Source organism: Bradysia coprophila, unplaced genomic scaffold, assembly GCF_014529535.1.
Source record: "Bradysia coprophila strain Holo2 unplaced genomic scaffold, BU_Bcop_v1 contig_232, whole genome shotgun sequence".
NCBI lineage: Eukaryota > Metazoa > Arthropoda > Insecta > Diptera > Sciaridae > Bradysia > Bradysia coprophila.
Window position 1 is genome coordinate 5,637,500 of NW_023503493.1, and position 22,751 is coordinate 5,660,250.

The following is a 22,751-nucleotide window of genomic DNA, read 5'->3' on the forward strand; positions in this document are numbered from 1 at the left end:
TTGAATGAATTTTAACTGATTATTTCGATGCACTTTTGATATTTTTGGATATTATTAGTCAGCTCGGAGCCCTGAACAAGGTTCCACAAAAATTTTTGATTTTCATCCGTACCGTCGGTGACAGTGGTGCATAGCCCATCCTGTCGACAGAGAGAATGGTACAAAACTGGTTATGGTTGCAATCGGTAGTGCCTGAAATTCTAATAACAATTGTACAAAAAAATTTTACCATTAGTGCAAGGGAAGCCGGCAAAGACACGCTAAAGTTTAAAAAACGTGATTTTCAAACAGTCATACAGGCGTGGATACTTGAGGGATGAAGCTAATAAATAGTTCTCGCAGTAGAGCAACATCTCCTCTACCAATTACCAAAAAATGATTTTTGGAGACAGTCTACGCAGAGGCCGACAGTAGCTCAAAGTTTTTCCCTCATGTTTAGTAAAATTTGCGAGTTTCAGAGGCACCTGAAACCTACTCTTTCAAATTTTTTGTTATTAAAATGGGTAATTCTGAAATGCTGGAAATCTCAGCTGTCCATCGACACTACCGATTGCAACCATAACCAGTTTTCCACCACTCTCTCTGTAGACGGGATGGGCTGTGCACCACTGTCACCGACGGTACGGATGAAAATCAAAAATTTTTGTGGAACCTTGTTCAGGACTCCAACCTGACTAATAATATCCAAAAATATCAAAACCGCACCGTGCGGGCTAAACACATAAATAATGTGAGTCCATTGTTCTTCCGGAACAGAGCAAGCACACAAAATCTTTTAAAATCAGTAGAGCCTCGTAGTAAATGTTGGAAGTGTTTTAAGAAGGCACTTAACATAACCATTTTGAATGCACTTGCATTCGTAGTTTACGTCCTCGTTTAGAACTTTCTATTTTGTAAAGGTTTCCGAGAATTTTGCGGACTACGATCAACATTCAATGTTGTCGTTTTCAAGGAATTGAGGATATTAAACAATAAGGTAACGGTAGTCAAAGTGAAGGTCAACAGTCAGATTTTGATTGCTTTAGAAAAAGTCACAAATTTTATTGATGATATCATAATTGGTGGTAAAACTATTGAGGAATGTAAAAGTCGATTATTCGAAGTATTGTCCAGGTCGAATACCTAGGCCATGTGTTAGAGGGTAATAATATTTATCCCAATCCGGAAAAAGTCAGAGCTTTTGTTGGGGCTCCAATTCCGAAAAATGTATCTCAGCTTCAGTCATATCTTGGTCTATTAAATTATTATTGTAGGTTTGTTCCTAATTTGTCTAGTGAGATACATGAGTTATATAAATTATTGCGAAGTGATTCAAAATTTGATTGGTCAGAGAGTTGTCAGAAGAGCTTTGAAAGAAGTAAACAGCTTCTCATTAGTAATCAAGTCCTAGATTTATATGACCCAGAGAAAGAAATGGTAGTCTCAATTGATGCTAGTCCATATGGAGTAGGTACTATACTGTCTCACATTGTCAATGGGGTAGAAAAACCAGTATTATTTGCATCAAGCACTCTTTCTCCAGCTGAGCAAAATTATTCACAACCACAAAGAGAGGCGTTAGCTATAATTTTTGCTTTAAGGAAATTCTACAAATATATTTATGGAAAAAAAATTACGATAATGTCAGACGCTCAGAGTTTAAGAGATTTGTTTAACCCTAGTAAGGGAATTTCACCTGTTGCTGCTGGAAGATTGCAAAGGTGGGCTATTTATCTTTCGATGTACGATTATGAAATTAAACATCGGAGTGGCAGTAAAATGGGACATGTAGATGCATTGTCACGATTGCCTTTAGTAGATGGAACGGAGGTGGAAGTCGATAAAATAAATTTTATTAATTTTGGAGAAGACATCCCGATAGAGTCAAAAGACATTGAGGAAGGTACTCAAAAAGATTCAATTTTGTCTAAAGTTTACAATTATGTGTTATCGGGATGGCCTTTTAAAGTCAGTCCGGAATTGTATCCGTATTTTTTGAAAAGAAACAGTCTGTCTAAAGAGTCAAATTGTGTCTATTATTTAAACAGAGTGATAATACCTGAGAAATTTAGAAAAGTTATGTTAGAAACCTTACACGAATGTCATACGGGAATTGTTCGAATGAAAATGATGGCTAGAAAGTATGTGTGGTGGCCACTGATAGATAAAGACATAGAACGTCTTGTGAATGAGTGTCATCCTTGTCAGAAAATGCAATCAGTTGGTAAAACAGTCACTACTTCGACGTGGAAGCCAACTGAATTTCCGTTTGAGATAATACACATAGATTTTGCCAAGCATGCCGGTAAAGATTTATTAGTGATTAGCGATGCTTTTTCTAAGTATTGTGATGTTAAATTAATGACTAGTACACAGTTGTTTAAAGTGGAAGAAAAGTTAATTGAATTTTTTGTTGTTTTTGGTCTACCCAGTAAACTGGTGGCAGATAATGGACCTCCTTTTAATTCGCATGGGTTTAAAAAGTTTTGTCAGAGGCATGGAATTATTTATATAAATTCTCCACCATACCATCCGCCATCGAATGGTCAGGCGGAAAGATCTGTTCGTACTGTTAACCAATGTGTTTTAAAATTTTTACTAGGTCTCGGAAGTGGATTGACGATTCAGCAGAAAATACAGAAATTTTTAATGTACCATAACAACGCACCATCGACCGTAACAGGACGACCACCATTCGAAATTATATTTAGTTATAAGCCACAGACATTATTAGATTTAGTAAATTTAAAGCACAAGAGTTCGATGGACAATAGCGGTGAAATTAATGAAGTGACTAGTGAACAAAGTTTTAAAAAATCTAAATTTTCCGTAAATCAAAACGTTTTGTATAAAAATCATTTCAAAAATCATATAAATTGGATGCCAGCTAAGGTATTACAAATTATAAGTAAATATACGTAACTCATTCGAGTTTATGGGAAAGTGAGGTTTGTGCATGAGAATCAATTAAGAGTTTCTAAGTTGGGAAATGCGTATCACGAACCGAGTGCTCTGATGGTGTTGAATAAGAATGTTGAAAGTCGGTGTGATGCTAATGAAAAGGAACCTGTGTAATGATAAAATTAAGTCAAACGTGGTTCCTGAAAATGAAAGAAAGACTAGATCAGGGAGAACGATTGTAAAGCCAAAATGGTTTGGAAAATGATAATGAATTTAGGTTAAGACATTGTATTGTATTTAAACGGATTTTTTTTTATTTTATTGTGAATTTTCCTGAAAGCAAAATTTAAAAGGGGGATATTGTAATGTTCTCACTTTTGTTATCATTATTGTCATTGTATTGGTGATGCAGAGGATAAAGTTTTAGTTCTGATATCACATCTCACTGAGTAACATCAAAATTCATAATTGGAAATTGAATAAATCGTATTTTATAATGAAACAAAATTCTGGTTATTTTTTATATGGAACAAACATAACAGTTTGAACGTGTTTCGCTCGTGTGAAAATATTCCACTCGTTCCGACTTTGCATCCACTCGCTCTTCAAACATTCGCATTAATATGAATATGAACAGTTTAATCATGAGTTTAATGTACAAAGGGGACAGGTCGCACTAGCGAATTATAAGAAAAATGAAAATATATTTTTTCTTGTGCTTAAAGCTACATTTTAAATATTTGTTCGACTCGTGTTATTAACAATTAATAGATCTAAATAAGACACAAATCACCAGTAATTTACTGCACCAACTATTCGCTCATCACCACTAATATGCCACTCACGACTAACTGCTTTTTATGTCTGAAAATATAGATTTAAAAAGTAAAATTTAATTGAGATTGAGCATTTATGTGCCATAGCAGAAATGAATTCTGCTTTATTATGATAATACCCCGCGTCTGAGCTCAACACAATAAACTGCATTCTTGTTCATGTTCAGCTCTTTCAGCTTGCATATAATGAGCGCACAAAAAATAATTTTCACAATAAAATGAATATAAAAGAAACATGCAAATCATTGCATGAATGAATGTGTAGTACACATTGTGTACTGTGTACAGTTGTTTGTAGTAACATTAACGAACCTATGTATATGCATTGCATAATAATAAGAGTATATTGAAAGGAAGATCTGTTCTCTGTAATTATTATTGTAAGCCGTACACACTTATTGCATTCGGATAGCTATATCCTCAATATCTAGAACAATTTCTTTTATCTTTGTGTTAAGATCGTTAAGATAAGAAATATAAAGGCTCGCGAAAGTAATAATTGAATCGAACACTCCTTTCATATCCGATGACAGTGTAAGTTTCGTGTTAATTGTAACGTGTGTAATGACATAAAGTGGGCAATGTGAAGCCTGTCCTATCGGTGTATACTTATTTACACCACCGTCTACCGTTTCTGCATAATGAGTTGCTGTTTCTATAGAATGTGCAGCACAATAAGAACGAAGCAAAAAAATGGAAAAAGTAGAAACAAACAATCGGTTTATAGATCTTTCTTTCAATCATTGGAACAAATATACTTGGAGAAAGCGTAAGCGTAATTAAAATGGCACGGATTCATTACATGCTATCGGTGGGGTTTACAACCAGCCATTATTGCAGATTTCTATGAACACAAAAAACGATGAACAAACCTTTTGCAAGAAATTGTGTGGAGAAAATCGGGAAAAAATAGAGAGCATGAAAGTTTGAATCGAAAACGTTTCTTGCGATCCATTATGGTATAGTACAATATTGGGCAAGTAAGTGAGTCATGATTGCTCGAGTTTGAATGTGTGAGTGGGTATGTATATGAATTAGTTATTTACGTAACAAGGGATAAAACGTTGAAATGTAGAGTTTTCGTGTGAATTTTGTTGATCCACCGAGGCGAAGCTGAGGTCAATAAATTTTTATCCCGAGTTATGTATTTCCGTGAAGTATCGCCAAAGTCAAATCGCCAAGAAAAAAGTAAATCGCCAAAGTGTGAAGAACCACCAAGAAAAATCGCCAAAGTGTGAAGAAACGGCAATTATTTGATTTTTTTCTTTTTGTCGTTTCTTCTCACTTTGGCGAATTTTCTTGGCGTTTCTTCACACTTTGGCGATTTTTTTGTCGTTTCTTCACATTTTGTCGATTTTTTTTGGCGATTTAAAAAATTCTTAAAAAGTGACGAATTGCCAAAATAAGTCGCCAAAGTGTGAAGAACCGCCAAGAAAAATCGCCAAGGTGTGAAGAAACGACAAAACGAAAAAAATCAGCTAATTGGCATTTCTTCACACTTTGTCGATTTTTTTGGCGATTCTGTTGTACCATTGCCAAGGTATGTATGTGAAATACAGGCGAACTTGAACCTGCGAATTCTACATTATAGTCAAGTAGTTATGACGATCATTTTATATCACTTTTTAGTTATTTTTGGAATTACAAAAAATTCGCAGCATAGAAACTGCCAAATAAAAATTTCGTAGGTTTGAACCAGCGAAAAAAATCGCCCATTCAAACTGCGAAAACAAATACACAAAATTTGCAGATAAAAATCGCAGGATTGAATCATAAAAAAAACTTGTAGGTTTGAGTTGAGATCCAACTTAACTCAATTCCTAACTTTCTTCTCGTCATAAAAGCGTGTTGTTGGTTCCTAGGGAATTCATCCTTTTGCGAAATGTAACGTGCAGGAGTTTAGTTCATCCCTACAGAATTCATTTTGCGAAATGAATACCAATTTTCATTGTACATAAAAAGTGTTTTAACACGCCGAGCGATCCGGCCCATTGCCCCAGAGCGAAGCGGAGGGCCGCAATGCGAGCCGGGCGCCGGAACGGTGTCGGTAACTTAGGAGTTATTTTTTATCTCTCGCACCGTCTTATAATTAGTCCTTTTACAAAATAACACGCTAAATAAATTTCAGACAGAGAAATACTCCGCCTTAAATGGTGGACACGTATCTCATTTCTATTGGTAGTTTATTATTTTTTATCGGTAGTATTGAGTTAAATTATTGGTCGTTTATTACCATCCTTTTTATCTCCGTTTTTCAATTTTTTATCTACCGTTTATTGAGATCGCTTCCGAATGAACAGGCGCATCGCCCTCGTCTAGACACATCTAGAGTACTTCGCACTCAATGTAATAAATAACTAAATTTCAACTAGTCGGATCTTACTAAAACAAACTGCCGGTGTGTAGCGCGCGATCTCAGGATCCTGGCGCTAGTTTTATGCAACTCAGCTCAGCATCATAATTTTCGAAATCTGCGGACTTTAGATGCCTCTGTTGCATAAAAGGTTCTACGAATCTCGATGCAAAGTGCTTTATAAGAAGGCTTACTATGCCTTCCTGAAGAATGAATTTAAATTTTAAAGATTTTTTTCATTTTGTCGTTTTTTCACACTAGTGATTTTTTTTCGCGATTTGTCAATTTTTAAGAATGTTTGTAGTCGCCAAAAAAATCGTCAAAGTGTGAAGAACCACCAAGAAAAATCGCCAAAGTGTGAAGAAACGCCAATTATTTGATTTTTTTCTTTTTGTCGTTTCTTCACACTTTGGCGAATTTTCTTGGCGTTTCTTCACACTTTGGCGATTTTTTTTGTCGTTTCTTCACACCTTGTCGATTTTTTTTGGCGATTTAAAAAATTCTCAGAAACTGACGAATCGCCAAAAAAAATTGCCAAAGTGTGAAGAACCGCCAAGAAAAATCGCCAAAGTGTGAAGAAACGACAAAATGTGAAGAAACGCCAACATTTTTTTTTGGCGATTCGACTTTGGCGATACTTCACGGCAATGAGTTATGTAATAAATTTTACTTTACTAGCGAGGTAATAAGGCCGTTCCCTTCCTAGGAAAACTCTTAAAGTAAAATAGCACACGGGAAATAATTAGATATCTCGAAGCCCTCGGATTCTTTTACTCATCTGGATTCGAGATGTCAAATAACTTCCCTGGTATAGTAATCTACTATTACATGCTTTTGCAACCTAAACAAATTTTCTTGTTTTCACTGGGTGTGTAATAAGTCACTGTCGACCCTAGGGAAAGCAAAAGCATGTAAAATGAAATGTCTGCAGACACTGAGAGAAAAAGCTGCACCTCGCAGCTCAATTTATTTAAAACTCGTTTTCGTGACAATGGCCATACATAACGGCTATAAGTTGACAAAACAGCACTGAAATTTAAGAGCTTTTCTTTGAAAGTTCAAGTGAGTTCTATAAGTACAACGAGTTCTCTCAGTTCGTTTTTGACAAAACCCGAACCGAGTTAGAGCTAATTAACATTAGAAATATCTCCACACTATTAATGTATACCCAGCCACGTTGTACAAATTCAACTTTGGTGAATTTATTTGTGTGGAAGAAGTGTGTTCCTGCGTACACAATGAATTGGCGATCTACGTGACCTTTCTAAAGCTTTCAGCAATTTGTATTGCGTTAAGTGACAAAGTTCCCTATCCATCTCTCTCCTCTACCAATGTCTGCGATTAGTTCGCCTAAAACTTTATAAACGGCTGACATTCCTCAGAGTTGGTCAGGTCAAACTGGCACAAGCAAATCTATTTTTGATTATAAGCTTACAGTTCTGTGTTGGTTCTTACGGCATAACATTTTTCAAAAAGCTTTTTTCGTAAAAATATTTCATCAAAAGTTTAATGCAAGGCACACAAATGTAGGCTACAATTTCAGCGAAGTATTCACTTACGTTAGTCGACTAATCAATTGTTATATTTCAACAAATAATCCAATCTTTGAACACAATTCATTGATTGAAACATTTAGATTCAATCTCAATTTCACGCAGTAAAAACGCCCTTAAGTGTCAATCGTTTGAGTCAACAATCTTAATATTTATGTCGTTCTCAGACTTTGTTTTACGTTGAAGCAACAACCAGTTAAATTGAAAACAACATGACGGAAAACCCTTAGGTTCTGTTCATAAAGTACAAAATCGAATCGAAGAAAAATCAAAGAAAAAGAGATAAATTCGACCAATCAAATACAATGACTATGAAAGCAACTCTTGAAGAATACTCCCAGAACGGGACTAGCATTAGCAAACATTTTTCTCAAATGTTTCGAGAAATTTGAGCACGAATTCACAAATTTCGATAAGTTTTCCCACGAAACAATCTCTATTCTCATATGAATTTTGTCAAGCAAAGGCCTCATCTATATCCCATCCCATCTCTCGAACGCTTGGCAATACAATTCGTTTTCAAATATGTCAATTGAATAGACACACCAATTTATGCATAAATGAAAACATTTACGATAAACAGCGAGAATAAGACAAAACCAAAAAAACATTTTAAGATATCAGCGAAACGCTTTACGTCCTCGCCTTATTCGAAATTGTCTGTTCGGCTGTGAATGATATGCGATAATGGAAAATGTTCGAAGCAAATATTTTTGTTCAATATTCTCGCACACATTTAACTGATATCGCACTTTGTGCTGGTTCTGGTTATATGCATAAATATATCTCCTTACCTTTTGCATAAATATATGTATCGAAACAGCAAAATTTTATGATAAATCTAAATTCCATTCCATTCTACTGCATTATTCATAAACAATGAATGAGCGACATTTTATTTTAAATTAAATCCCATTACTGAAACACGTCAATATAACACCTTATCTATACCTATAACGATGTTTGTGTTCCGTATATCATGTTGCACATTTAAGGTGCACAATATATATATCCAATTCTCCTGTAAAAGAGAGAAGGATTCAGTTCGTTGATTTGGGTCGTTAAGTGGCATTCATAGTTGATTTTTAAGAGTGATATCGCCAAATCTTCAGGTGATTGGGAAACAAGCGGTCTCCGATTTTAATGAGTGATAGCTCGTTGGATTCGTCTTTCAATTCTAGGAAACACGTGTCTTTCACTTTTTCTTAAAAAAAAATTGTTTTCTGTGGAAAGCGCTCAAAAGTGAAGACATGCCAGAGGGTACCGAAAACAGTTTTTCGGCAATAACTCAAGAAAAAATTATTTTAAATGGTTGTAATGTTGTACGATTGTCGGTCTTGAAAAGACCTACAGGTGGAGTATACGCACCGCTTGGTGCTAGTTGATCCACTAGAGTTATGACTAGAAATATAGTGAATGTTCGGAGAGTCCGCATTCTCTGCAGCTTCGATGTACCACGGAACTGAGTGTGGGGTGTTGTAGCTGGCCTCACCCACTATCGTTGCACATATAAATGAACCCAGTACTTTTGGGCTGCAAGCCTACAGAAGTCTTGAAAAAAATGTTGGTGCCAAAATGTAGATTTTTTCCTTCTTTCTGAGGGCCCAATTGCCAGAAGAGCATCTGGAACGGTACTACGGCAATCATTTTTTATTGTCTACTATTCTTTCACCTTATCAATAGAAAAACGCTTCGCTATGTCGCGAATATATCAGATCCAATATTAGTAATATCAAGAGAAAAATCATTAAAGTTTTCTCCGAGGATTTTAGTCAAATAAAGTGTTAGCGTATAGCAAATGACCTCAGGACTACGGAACAGTAATTAGTTTTTCAATTGGACCCATATTTGCTACGTGACAGGAGTTTGGAAAACCGTTTGCTCCCACTTGATCGTATCGTTTTTCCAAACTCCTGTCGCGTAGCAAATATTGGTCCAATTGAAAAACTAATTACTGTTCCGGACTCCTGAGGTCATTTGCTATACGCTAACACTTTATTTGACTAAAATGCTCCGAGAAAAATTTAATAATTTTTCACAAGAATTACTAACACTGGATATGTTGTAACGACCTATATTCGAGTCAAAGTGAAGCGTATACGGTAAGGGAATAGTAGACGATACAAAATTTCTCACGTAGAACCGTTCCAGATGCCCTTCTGGCAGTTGGGCCCTCAGAAAGAAGGAAAAAATCTACATTTTGGCACCAACTTTTTTTTTCAAGACTTCTGTAGGCTTGCAGCCCAAAAGTACTGGGTTCATTTATATGTGCAACGATAGTGGGTGAGGCCAGCTACAACACCCCATACTCAGTTCCGTGGTACATCGAAGCTGCAGAGAAGGCGGACTCTCCGAACATTCACTATATTTCTAGTCATAACTCTAGTGGATCAACTAGCACCAAGCGGTGCGTATACTCCACCTGTAGGTCTTTTCAAGGCCGACAATCGTACAACATTACAACCATTTAAAATAATTTTTTCTTGAGTTATTGCCGAAAAACTGTTTTCGGTACCCTCTGGCATGTCTTCACTTTTGAGCGCTTTCCACAGAAAACAAATTTTTTTAAGAAAAAGTGAAAGACACGTGTTTCCTAGAATTGAAAGACGAATCCAACGAGCTATCACTCATTAAAATCGGAGACCGCTTGTTTCCAAAGTTAAAAAAATCACCTGAAGATTTGGCGATATCACTCTTAACTTTTAAACCATTTAGAGTTAACAGCTCATTTCCATTTACACGGCTCTCTTGTTAGTTTTTTCAAGGTTCCGAAATCCTTTCAGAAAATTTAGTTTTTTACATCGAAAAACAGTAAGGCTTGATTTCCACTTACCAAAAAGTACTCAGTGTGAGAGACAAAATTGAATTTTTTCAATTTTTACTTTGTTTCCTTGACAGTTCGATCTCTCAGGGCTCTCACACGGAGTACTTTTTGTTGACTAAAAACAATACTTAAGTGTCCACTCCACTCAACAAAAAGTACTCCGTGAGAGAGCCGTGAGAGAACAAGCTGTCAAATAAACAAAGCAAAAATTGAAATTCAATTTTGTCTCTCATACTTAGTAGATTCTTTTTTGGTAGACGCTGTGTTTGGTCAACTCGCTTTATTTTCAAATAAGAATGCAATTTATTTTTTAGTTCATTAATCGATCGATTCATCGAAAATTGAAATTCTGAAGCGCCCTATGCACTTCCTCCGTTTAGAAAATAGTTCATCCGTTTTTAATGACAATGGAACAAAAGCCGGTGAACCAAAATGAATTTTTGGGACAAAGGCGTCATTGTTTCGTTGTTTCCTTGACACCTGTAGATCACTTTCATTATACGGTACTCGTCAACGTAACCCCACTTAATTTTTCGTCAAGTAGTCCTTAACCTTAATTGACGTTAACTACGTTCCGGTTTTTACATGAAAATCGGTCGTTCAATCCATTCGATATTTTTGGACATGTGTGAGAGCTGGGATCGTGTATGACGTGTACAAGGTCATGAAAATGATGTGTTACGCCAATTGAGACAATGTCGTGCTTCGCTATTTTCTAAACGAAGTGAGTGCGCGAGACCGAGAGACAGAGTTTTCATTGGTTAAACAGACTGTCAATGCGTCATACTCTTCCAGTGAAAAACGCGATTTTTGTGTTTCGATCAACCATCCACACATGGCGGACAGAAATTATATGAAGCCGTTTTTGAAGGCTTGATACCAAGAGCAATCCAGCGATACATAAATCAGCTTTCGATAAATAGTGCCGATTTCGGTCTGCCGATATTCAACCGAAACACTCCAAAGGAAAAATGGAACACAATTCCAATCTGCCTCCGTTTAGTTGACAGTTTGTTCTCTATCAAAACCAAAGTATATAAACACTGAAGGTAATGTAAATGCGCAGCTATGCACGGATCCCTACTACGCTGAGGGTTGGAAGTGCCTTTAGTGTTTGTATACTTTCCTCAAAATAACATCATTCACCTACACCTACACCTATTCATCAAAACCCAACTTGTCAGCTCGACGGCTGAAACACTTCTCTATTTTATATATCTTTTCGATCAACCTTTCGGTTCGATCGACATTCCTCATTTTGCACACTTTTGTGTGATCAGCATTTTGATGTGAGTGCATTTGCACTTCACATCCGTCCAATCCATAGAGGTAGACTACCTAGAGGAATTATGACAGGAAATTCATTGAAAAATTATATCACACACACCACTAACTGTAAACATCAACTTTGCTTTGCTTTTGACGTTATGAGTCCCTTTACTTTTGACATTAAAAGTCCCTTTTAACTGTCTGTACACGGAGCTGTCACACACACATTTAAATATATGATTTTTCATTTTGATTTGTCAGTATGTTCTATTGATAGGGCCCTTGGTCCAACCTCGATATCGATTTCGTGGACGTTTCATAATATTTCCCGCGACATACGATTCCGAATATTTCAATCCGGCATGAGGGGTACCACAAGTAGTCCAAAATTCTTATACAAATTCCGTTTTTTATGTTGGTATAATGCCAAAATAACGGACCAAATGACAATTTTAAAAAATCTGTTATTTTGCCGGTACTTGGAGTGCGTTTCTTTGTGTTTTTTCCGTAGTCGAAACTAAAACAGGTGCCATCTGTTATCATCTATCTGAAATGGATACTTGAGATCATTATTCATTCGTTTTTGTCGTTACCTAAATGACTAGGCTGTGTGCTATTGTGATCTTATGCAGTAAACATTATGGTTAAACAAATGAAGTAAAAGATTTTCCGGTAACACTAAAAAAGTACTTAGACTAAAAAAAATCAACAAAAAACAGATTCGATGCTTATACTGGTACTGTATGCTTGCTGTGTGTGAAAGCTTCAATAAATCCTTATAAGTTAAGTGGAGCGGTAAAATTGTCGTAAAATTTCAAATTTCGGAACGAATTTTCTGGGTTGACAGACGAAAAAAAAAACTTACAAAGAATTCCCATTAAACCGTTCATTCCGTTAAATTTTCTATGCGAACTAATTTCATCAAAGCAAATCTATTCTAAATAAAACCGACAACTTCCATCACATCATTTATTTTACGTATGGAAAATGAACCCATTCAACTTTTCCAATTAATTAAACAAATTTTTTTCTGCCCACTCTCCTCTCAAAAGTCATAAATATGTTAAACAATATAAACTCAATCCTGCCCGGTTGAATTTATTTCAAAACCGAAAAGTTCTCAATGAATTCGTATGCCATTATTGTACACGGGAACAACGTACATATACATATTTCGCCTCTTTGCCTCTCTCACTCGCTAGAACCGAACAAGAAGTATAATTTGTTTTGATAAAGTTTTCAATGGCCTCTTATTCTGTCTAACCGCACACAATAAAATATGAATATATGATCAATTCGAAAGTTTGTCTGTTTGCTTGTAAACGCGCAAACTTTTGACTTTGCCACCCGAAAACCTTTTGCCATTGTATGCGGGAAAACGTTATGGTTTGCAGTTCCGAACACTGAAGGGCATATTGCCAATAATCGTCAATTGCGAATAATAAATTTAACAAAAACAGATTGTTTAAATGCGCTTGCTGACAAATTACTTTTTGGACTTGCTGTAGACTTTGGTCGTATAGAGGGATATTCACCGAAAGTTTATTTTTCGTTCGGGAAATTTGCATTGTTGTGTTGAAATACCAATAGTTATCCGACAATTTATGCAATTTATCTCAGCAGCTTTTTGTCCGGAGAATATCACAGCAAATGCTATGTAACAGCAGCATAGTAAGCAATAAGACCATGATAGTTTCTTGTTGATAAAACGTTTTACACCCGTCACACCATGAAAACACTGAATATCACGCGTCAAAAGTGATCGGAAACCACATTTTTTTAGTTCTCTCTCAGCAGACCTTGTAAACAGGTCTAGGGATGGCAACGATGTTTTGCTTAATAATGGACATTCTCTGTGTTTGTGTGTCTGTAGCTAACTCTTCGTATCAACGATTAGTGTGTTTGTAACACATCGAACCATCAACTCGTTCAGCTTTGTATTGCGTATTTTCGGTTTCTTTTTTATTCTCATTCTTCTTCTATACATTTGAGTTTAACCTTGAACGATGTGTAGCAATTTATTTATGTGTACAAAAGCGATGGAAATGCTTTGTATTTGTTTCTGTTGTTTGTGTTGTTCATGGTGTGGTGAGTGTAATAGTATATTACTATACAACGGAAGGACTTTTACAAAGGAGGGAAAGACTTTTCCCTAGGGACGGAAAGTAAAGGAAGGAAAGGAAAATTTTGTGCATCACAGGTTTGAAACCACTCAAGAACAGTATTATGTTGTGAATTCATATACAACGAGATTAGTTTCACAAACGTATGTATGTTGCATCTCCACCTCGTCTCGATGAACCTATGAAAAAATTATTCTCTCCGGATACTGTAATTTCGTGGTTTCAAGCCAAGAGATGCAAATAACTATTGGAAGACCCTGCAGCATATATACAATTCCACCTAAAGTTTAGACTTTATTAGCATTTCAATCAGTCGTCTAGTAGGTAAAGCAATATGGAAACGTAAATATTCTAAATTTCATAAATAGACACAAACCGAGAAATTTGCTATTGCCTGTTTTTCCATAAGTTTTCGTATTTACCACCCACTGTGAAAAGCAATTTATATAATCATGATGAATGTCAGGTGCATGTACAATAATTGTTTGTTTGTGGTGTCTCGCCTATAACCATTACAATCAGCCATGCATCGCTACAAAGTACATTTTTGGATGTTCAATGCACAAATAAAGTCTGGTCTCACTCAGCCTTTTTGCGATTGGCTTGTTAAAAGCGATATTGTTGTTTTTTATGCGTGTGGTGTGATGAACATTATTTTCTTCCCGCAATAGATCATGAGAAAATTGAGTTTTGTTGACGACTCTTGGAAGTTACAGGAAATTGTAATAAGATGTCATGACTCTAAACAAATATTTTTATGATAAAATTATTCCTGTTCCTCTTCGTTCTATGGTGTCCTTTCAAATTATTAAAAATTCCAACATTTCCAGCTCTAACATTTCCATCGGCGAATTTAGAATCGTAACATACGTAACATTTTGTACTCCACAAACGAGCCGATCCATGCCGGGTAATCATTACGGAGCCAGAATAACACAACGAATTTCCAAATTAAGAAGACTTTTGAAAATGAAAATAAAAGGTGTTTTCGTTGAAAAACATCGAAAAATTTGGAGCTCTTTCAGGATACACAAGCCAAAAACGCGGATTCGATTTGTGAAGCCATTAGGAAAGTGACAACTTTTTAATTGGTGAACTTTGAAAGAGCATAAAAAAGTTCACTAAAGTTCACCTTTGAACCAGAAAAAAAATAGGTCCAAGGTCATACATTCGCTCACTGAACCTTGCGAAAAACGTAATATTATGCCAAAAACGCAAGGTTCAGGGAGAGAATCTAGGACCTTGGACCAACTTTTTCTCGGGTTCAAAAATGAACTTTTTTATGCTCTTACAGAGTTCACCAATTAAAACATTTTCACTTTCCTAATGGCTTCACTAATCGAAGATCCCAACAAAAATCTCTTCTAGAAAAGTGTGACGCAGTCTTTGAAGTACAATTTCTAAAATGAATGATATCGCTAGAGTTGACGCTTTCAGCTTCGTTACGCAAAAATTAAATTTTACACCCAATCTTAGTTCAAACAAGCTGGCTTAGTTTTTCTCATTATCTGCCAAATAATTTTTACCAAAAAAAAAAATTGGCTGGAAACAACCAAAATTTTACCAAAAAAATCTGCGTAGATAGAATAGGATTTGTGGTGATACAGGCCAAAGGAAAGAAACTTAAATTCTCGCCTATATATAGTTGCCGCGTCTCAAAAAAATTTCTTCGTTCTTTTTTTGGAAGTTAGACTGCGTCACGTCCTCCGCTATCGCTCTGGACATGATGCATTTTTTCATCTTGTAAGATTACACGTCTTGTGACGTTTTTCGTTACAAAACTTACCACGACATGCGCACGATTTGTGAAGCTATTTCGAAAGTGAAAATTTTGGGGAAAGTGATCCTAATAACTTACCTTAGGGCCTCATAATTCTAAGATTTGCTAACGGTATACAAGCACACTTAGCGCTCTACTACGTTTTTGTGAAATTATCAAAAAAATGTGAGTTTTTCGTTGACATTCAACAAAACTGCTACTTATTTTCACATTTTACATTTGGCCAGTCTTTAATTTGGATTTGTTTCTGTTGTATTGGTGTTTTTTAATGTTAGCCGGCGTGGATCGTGTCGTTCATCAAGCAAAAAATTTGACATGTATATCCAATGGATATTATCCATATTAAGTTTGATGCTCTAAATGTAATGCATCGAATTTTTGATTTTTTGATCATTTTAAATTAGAGAGTTCATCGTGAGAACTCACAATATTATCAACGCATAAATTCGGTAGTATTATGACATCTTTTTGTAATTTCCGCAACTTCCATTATTATTATTTATCGTATGGCTTCGTTACAATCAATCAATTAAAAGAAACTTAACAAAAACATAGAACAACAAAAGGAGAAAAGTTCGTGAATCACTTCAGAGGTTTAAATCAAGATCTGTTAACCATTGAACAGCTCCTTCGTCCAAACAATGCAATGCTCTGATTTCACCGTCAAATTTCCTCAGTGGACATTCATTAACAATATGCAGCATAGACTGATCAGCTGCACCGCAATCACAACCCGCCGATTCAGCCAAATTCCATATTTGTAGCATACGTCCACAATTCCCATGACCGGTACGTATACGGTTCAGTCGGCACCAAGCTTTCCTTGGTAAGTCGAAGCCTGGCAGAAGTTGCGTTGGATCGGAAACTAGCTCGCTGTTCTGTACATTGACACGGTGCCAAATGTTCTTCCACTCTCTGTCTGGTTGGTATGGACGTTCGATATCGTTAATTGTTTCCCAGGGTGGTTTTCGAGATTCGAGCCGACGAAACGGCAAGTTGCTTAAATCGGCATGTATTGGCAATTCGATCGCATTTTCCTACTTCGTACATTCTTTGATGTACGCCTTACGCCTTCTAACTGTAGGTGGTTCGATGTTCGCTAGGACGCTTAGCCATTCAATAGGTGTTGAAGACACTGTCCCAGTAACAATTCGTAGAGCTTCGTTCACTGCAACGTCGACTTTTGTTGCATGTGCACTTTCTGACCATACAGCTGCACAATATTCTGCCACAGAATATACCAGTGCCAGGGCTGATGTTCTTAGGACGTTGGCATCAGCACCCCAGCTAGTACCTGCCAGTTTTCTTAAAATGTTGACTCTTGGCCCAATCTTTGCTACAATACGCTCGCTATTTTCTTTGTAAGTTAGCGATCTGTCCAACGTGAAACCGAGGTATTTCGGAGAAAAATCGTGCTTAACTGTTACTCCATCGAAGATGACATTTAACTTTCTTTGCGCTCGACGGTTGCACAAATGGAAGGCGGTGACAGTTGTTTTGTTGGGATTAGGTCGGAGCCTCCATTTTACAAAGTACTGACGCATGATATCCAGATCGCAGGAGAGAGCAAAATCCAATTCCGCAAATTTCTTGGCTTGCACAGCCAATGCAAAATCGTCCGCGAAAATATACATTCTTGATGACTGTACATCTGGCACATCGCCCACATATAGCAAAAACAGCTGACATGACAGTACAGCCCCTTGCGGTAATCCATCGTTCAGGGTTCTCTTTCTACTCACTTCGTCGTCCAGATAAACGTAGAAGGTGCGATTGCTGAGCATATTGTTTAACAGCGTGTAAAGCGTCTTACACGGAATTATGGAAACGAATTTGTACAACAATCCATGGCGCCACACTGTATCATACGCTGATGATAGATCGATTAATGCGAGTACTGTTTTCAGATTCCTCTGGAACCCAGATTCAATGTACGTTGTCAACGCTAAGACTTGGTCCACAGTATTTCGATTCGGTCTAAAACCGGCTTGTTTCGCTGGAATGTTTTCGAAGATCTTTGGGCTTATTCGGTTGTATATTGCTCGCTCCAACAATTTGTAGACGACGCTCAACAATGAAATCGGTCTGTAATTCTCCGCTAAATTTGGTTGTTTTCCCGGCTTCAGGATGGCGATTATTTTCGTTTTCTTGAAGGCTGGCGGGATGTTCTTATTCAGCAGTATGTCATTGAGGAAACGGGTCAGCCACTCAACTTATTTTGGTCCACAATTCATGATGAATTCTGGGTGGATGAAGTCTAAGCCGGCGGCTTTTCCAGACTTGAAGTACGAAATGGCTTTAACAATTTCGTCGGTGGTAAAAGGATTAGAATAATCGCTGCTGTGACACAATTTTTTCCGCTTCCCCTTCAATCTACGTCTAATCTTTACCATCGTCTTTTTTCCATATTTACCTTCGATATCTTCACAAGTCTAGTCGCAATGTTGTTTGCTGAAATCTGCGATTTACTATTTGACTTAGGATTAGCAGCTCCCAAACGACGGATCACAGACCAAGCTTTTCTACTGGAATGCGTAAAATTCATATTCTCTACGGTATTTAGCCATTTTACCTTCCTAGCATTGTCCAGAGATTGAATCAATTCATCGGCAACTTCGTTGTCACCAGATTCACAATATTCGGCGTAGAGTCTATCGGTTTCAGCGTTCCAGCAAGGCACGTATTCTTTTCTAAACCCTCTAGGGATCGATTTCTTTGAAGCAGCTATTACAGCACCGGTGAATCTCTTATAGTTTTTAGCAGTTGGTTTGATGTAGCGGAGTGTTTGCTCCAGCTTCTCTTGGAACACTGGCCATGCAGCTTTGTTGAAATTCCACCTTGGCTTTTGGATACAATTTATCAGTGGAAATTCGAGACCAACATTGATAATTACCGGTCGATGCTGTGAATGCGGGAAGTTGCCGAGCACAGAACGTTTGGAAATTAGTGGCATTTGTTTGTCATTGCAGCTAACAAACGCTAGGTCAGGGTGATAATCTCGACGCCATCGTGCTGAATGGAATGTTCCTTTATCCTTTGCATCGAACAGAAGCCACAAATTGTTTCTCTCAGACCAGTTGTTGAGGTCTGTACCATTGTTATCACTACAGGAATAGCCCCAATTCGTATGGTGACTGTTGAAGTCTCCAGCGTAGACTGACGGGTGGTCATAGCACATAATTACATTACTCGTCCAGCATTTATTCGGTGGTTCCATTTATTCATTCTATCTCATCGTCTTTCGTGCCACATAATTGACTTAAGCATGATTCACGCCGTAAGTGCGCTACAAATTTAAAATGGAACGTGCAAAAAGGCCTATCTTACGCAACGTTAAATAGACCCATATTCTCATACAAAATTTAATTCTTTATTAATTGTGTGAAAGGTGAACAACATCTAGTTTTGAATTACATTATTTCACATATTCTCTAGAAGCAGTACAAATCATTTCTTTACTCTGATTCCCGTGCCATGCCACAGTTATAAACACACACGTGTGCGGCGTGATAACGATAGTAGTAAAACATATGGAGAATTCCATAAAATCTGTGCCATGATGAATGATTCGTTTCGAAAAACCTCGAAATCTATGGACGTCTTTTAGAGGGTTTATGGAACTTTATCTCATCTACTAGTTCAGAAGTACCGAAGATACAGTGTTAAGAAGTCCAATAGATTGCGAACTATTTTGGTTTGAAGTTTCGTTAGCCGCGAGATAGGTTATTACACACAACGCCAGTCGAACCGCTTACACGAGATTATAAAAAAGAGGAACACCATGCAACGACATTCGTCTATCTAAATCGTTGCGCTCTATTTCAAAGGTGACACAGACATCGGACTAGCGTGCTTTTGCTTTATACCTCGTTTCTCAACGACATTACGTCCTGTACGTCTCCTCATATATCGTGATCTTGCCCGATTCCACAAAATTTCAATTATCAATACGACTGTGCTGACAATCCAGCCATAGGCAACAAACATCGGAAATTGAAATTTCTCAACTGGCTGTCGTTGAGTTTGTAATATGTTGCGGGCGTTAGCTAGAACTAGATTTTCTATTGTGGCTGAACTTTCTGCCATCCATTTGTGAATCAATCCGGAACTATGTGTCCAATGAATAATATCGTTCAATCGATCGAAAAACAGAAGCTTTTCCGATACTGGAAACGTACAAAGTGCACTGAAAACCGTAACGTCGGTATCGTAAAAACCTCGTATGTTCAACTGTCGTTGAGCAATCAAGAGCAATTCGAAATCAGCATCGCTCACCACATACGACGACGAAGTATTAAAACCAAAAACTTGATTTTTGAAAATGTTACCTTGAATTTCAACAATTTTCTTGTTCCAGTCATCAAACGTAGATCGATAAGTCACACTTTCGAGAACTCTATCTATCCTATTCGGTAGGGCTGCAATAGTAAAGAGTGAATTATAAATCTCAGCAATCGTTTTAATTTGGGGTTGCGTGGCAGGTTTTGCCAGATAGCTTTGCATATTCGAGAGATACCCATTGACGACAACGAATCCTACGAAGGTTAACGGAGCAATCACAAATGTTTCGGCACGAGATAGTCGTTGATAATTTATGGAACTGTTGTCATTGATGAGAAGGTTCAGAACATCCATCAAACATTGAAACAATAACATTTTCTTCTGCTTGATGTACCGACAGACACTCAACATAAGTACGATTATGACTACTGCACCGGCCGAATAGGCAAAAATTTCATTCGATGCTAACATTAGGAGATAAGAGTGAAAGCCTGAATATGGTTCCGCTTCTGGAACAATAATCGTTTCATGTATCCACAGAAACGGGTACATGGACCTGGAATGAAACGAAGAAAATTGAGGAGCAATGTGAATACCGTTCTTGAAGTACTCTGATAGCGTCCTATAATAACAATTTTCTATCGTAAATGTCGCATTCATCAATTGAAACGCTGAGAGCCAGAAATATTTGGAGACGTCACCGCTAAACGGAGCCACTCGGAATTTGGATTGATGGTAGTTGAGGTCCAAACTCGGGAAAATATTCCCGCACAGGTTTCCATTTGTCACGTTAATAATCTCAAAATTACCGAAGGAATGAAACGTAAAAAGGTTCAAAGTGCGTCTGGTACGCATGTAAGCCGCAGCAAATACATTAGCGATCAACTGGTCTTTGAACCAAAGGAAATGACTTCGTAAATCGTATGTCATAGCGACAGTTTGAAAGAAAATTCCAATTTTCATGTTTGCGTTGAGGCGTTGAATATACCGGATCTGTTTCAGTAAGTTCACATTCTTGTAGAGTGATGAGCTCCCCGGAACGACTATCATGAAGGGATTTTTTCTTTGCGTCTTCTGAAGACTTGCTACACCCTTGATACGCCCATTGGCAGTATCGAAAATGAATAAGCTTTTCGGCTCAGTTTCATTTCTCACAAAACGATTGACATCAGCTGATGAATCCAGCAAAAAAATGTTGTGATCGAACTTGAAGCAATTGTTTAAATCACCAATCATTGTGACTTCTTGTGAAGCGAGAGTCAGCAAACTTAGGGTTGCTTGAAATTCCATAGTTTTTGATTTATATTCCACCTGTCACTAAGGCAATGTAGAGTCGCACAATGCTGAGAGCAAGGAATTTTGTAAAATGGAACTACAATCGGGAAATCGCTTTTCACTTCAAAACAGTCAGGTGCGCCCACGAAAAGCATGAGCAATGAATCAATCTTAGGCTGGAATCGCATTACCTCCATTTCGAACAATGAAGTACGAAACGCCCTTCACTCCGTTTAGGCTTCAACAATTGAAAGATAGAGCAGTTTTCATTGTTGTCGCGTAAGCGATGAGAAAACGGAGGGAAGTGCGTTTCGTACTGAACTTTCCGTTTTGCCACCATTGGAGGGAGAAGCAGCTGTCAAAGTAAACAAAGGAGAAATCGAACACGATTCAATTTTGCCTTCCTTCAGTTGACAGTTCTTTCTCTGTCTCTCCATTTGAACGGAGTGAGTGCGATTCCAGCCTCAGAATGACAGGGTATTGCTGCCTATGTAAATTTTTTAGGGGAGGTTGTTGAAACAGCCAACGAAACCTATTGACACTATCTTTTAATTCACCCGATCATACACCTGACTAAAATTTAATTTACTTCAAATGGAAAATATTTTATTCAAACTTAAAACAATTAATGACAGACACGTCACGTGTTACGTATCAACCAGTTATTAGATTTAATTATACTCAACAAAATTACGCCGAAGACTTGACTGTAATTTCTTATCAATTCAACGAATCTTTAGTCAACAATCACAAGTGTTTTTGTTTTAACTTTAAAGCTCTAGTTCATCTAGATCTGAAATTTACTAAACATTTACTTTCAAGTGCATAATTCTGTGGAATAATTTTTTTAACATGTAAATTTCCATAAGCAACTCACGGTCAGCTTTTTGGTTCAATTTAGCCGCTTTTTAGTTGACAGTTCTCTCTCAAAAGTTATTTCGATTGTCCAAGCTCTTGTTTGGCTGTCATGTAAGCAGAGTGACTGTGATTCCAGCTTTAGAATGACATGGGAGATGCGGGAAAACAGCAAAAGTATAGCATGCCTTTAAGGCCTTTAAACACTCAAATTGTGACAACAACAACTTTCACATCGTTAACAACAATTATTATTTCATCTGAAGATTTAAGTAAGAAAATTGCACAAAAGAGGAAAGTTGTTGACTCAACAAAGTCCCAAGATTCACTTATCGTCTCAATTTGCAACCTTAACCAACCACACCTGACTAAAATGAAAATTATTTTATTCAAACTCAAAACCGATTATCACAGACGCGCTACGTTACAGCCAGTTATTACATTTAATTACACTCAGAAAATGAAGTCGAAAGTTTGACTTTATGATTTTGTAAAATCTCGAGTCAACCTTTTGAATGGCTTGGACTTTGAAGTACTAGATCTGAAACTCAAGTTCAACATTAGCATTGTCATGTTACATATTTTACTCATCTGCCGTCATTGATATTTTATATCCGATTAGCTCAGCCCAGAAAATGGAAATGTGTAACAGAAAAAACGCCGAAAATAAATTCAAATTACAAAAAAAAACTTTTCCATTTGAAAATCGCAAAGTCAATAGG

General features: G+C 37.0%; 1 long non-coding RNA gene across 1 annotated transcript; it reads right to left on the reverse strand.

The window, feature by feature from the left end:
- Positions 1-229: 229 nt before the first annotated feature.
- On the reverse strand, positions 230-18,685 carry LOC119076194. The gene is made up of 3 exons (XR_005087563.1): positions 18,675-18,685; positions 1,676-1,681; positions 230-335 (listed from the first exon to the last, which is right to left on the reverse strand). It is a non-coding gene; the product is annotated as an uncharacterized LOC119076194 (long non-coding RNA).
- Positions 18,686-22,751: the final 4,066 nt, after the last annotated feature.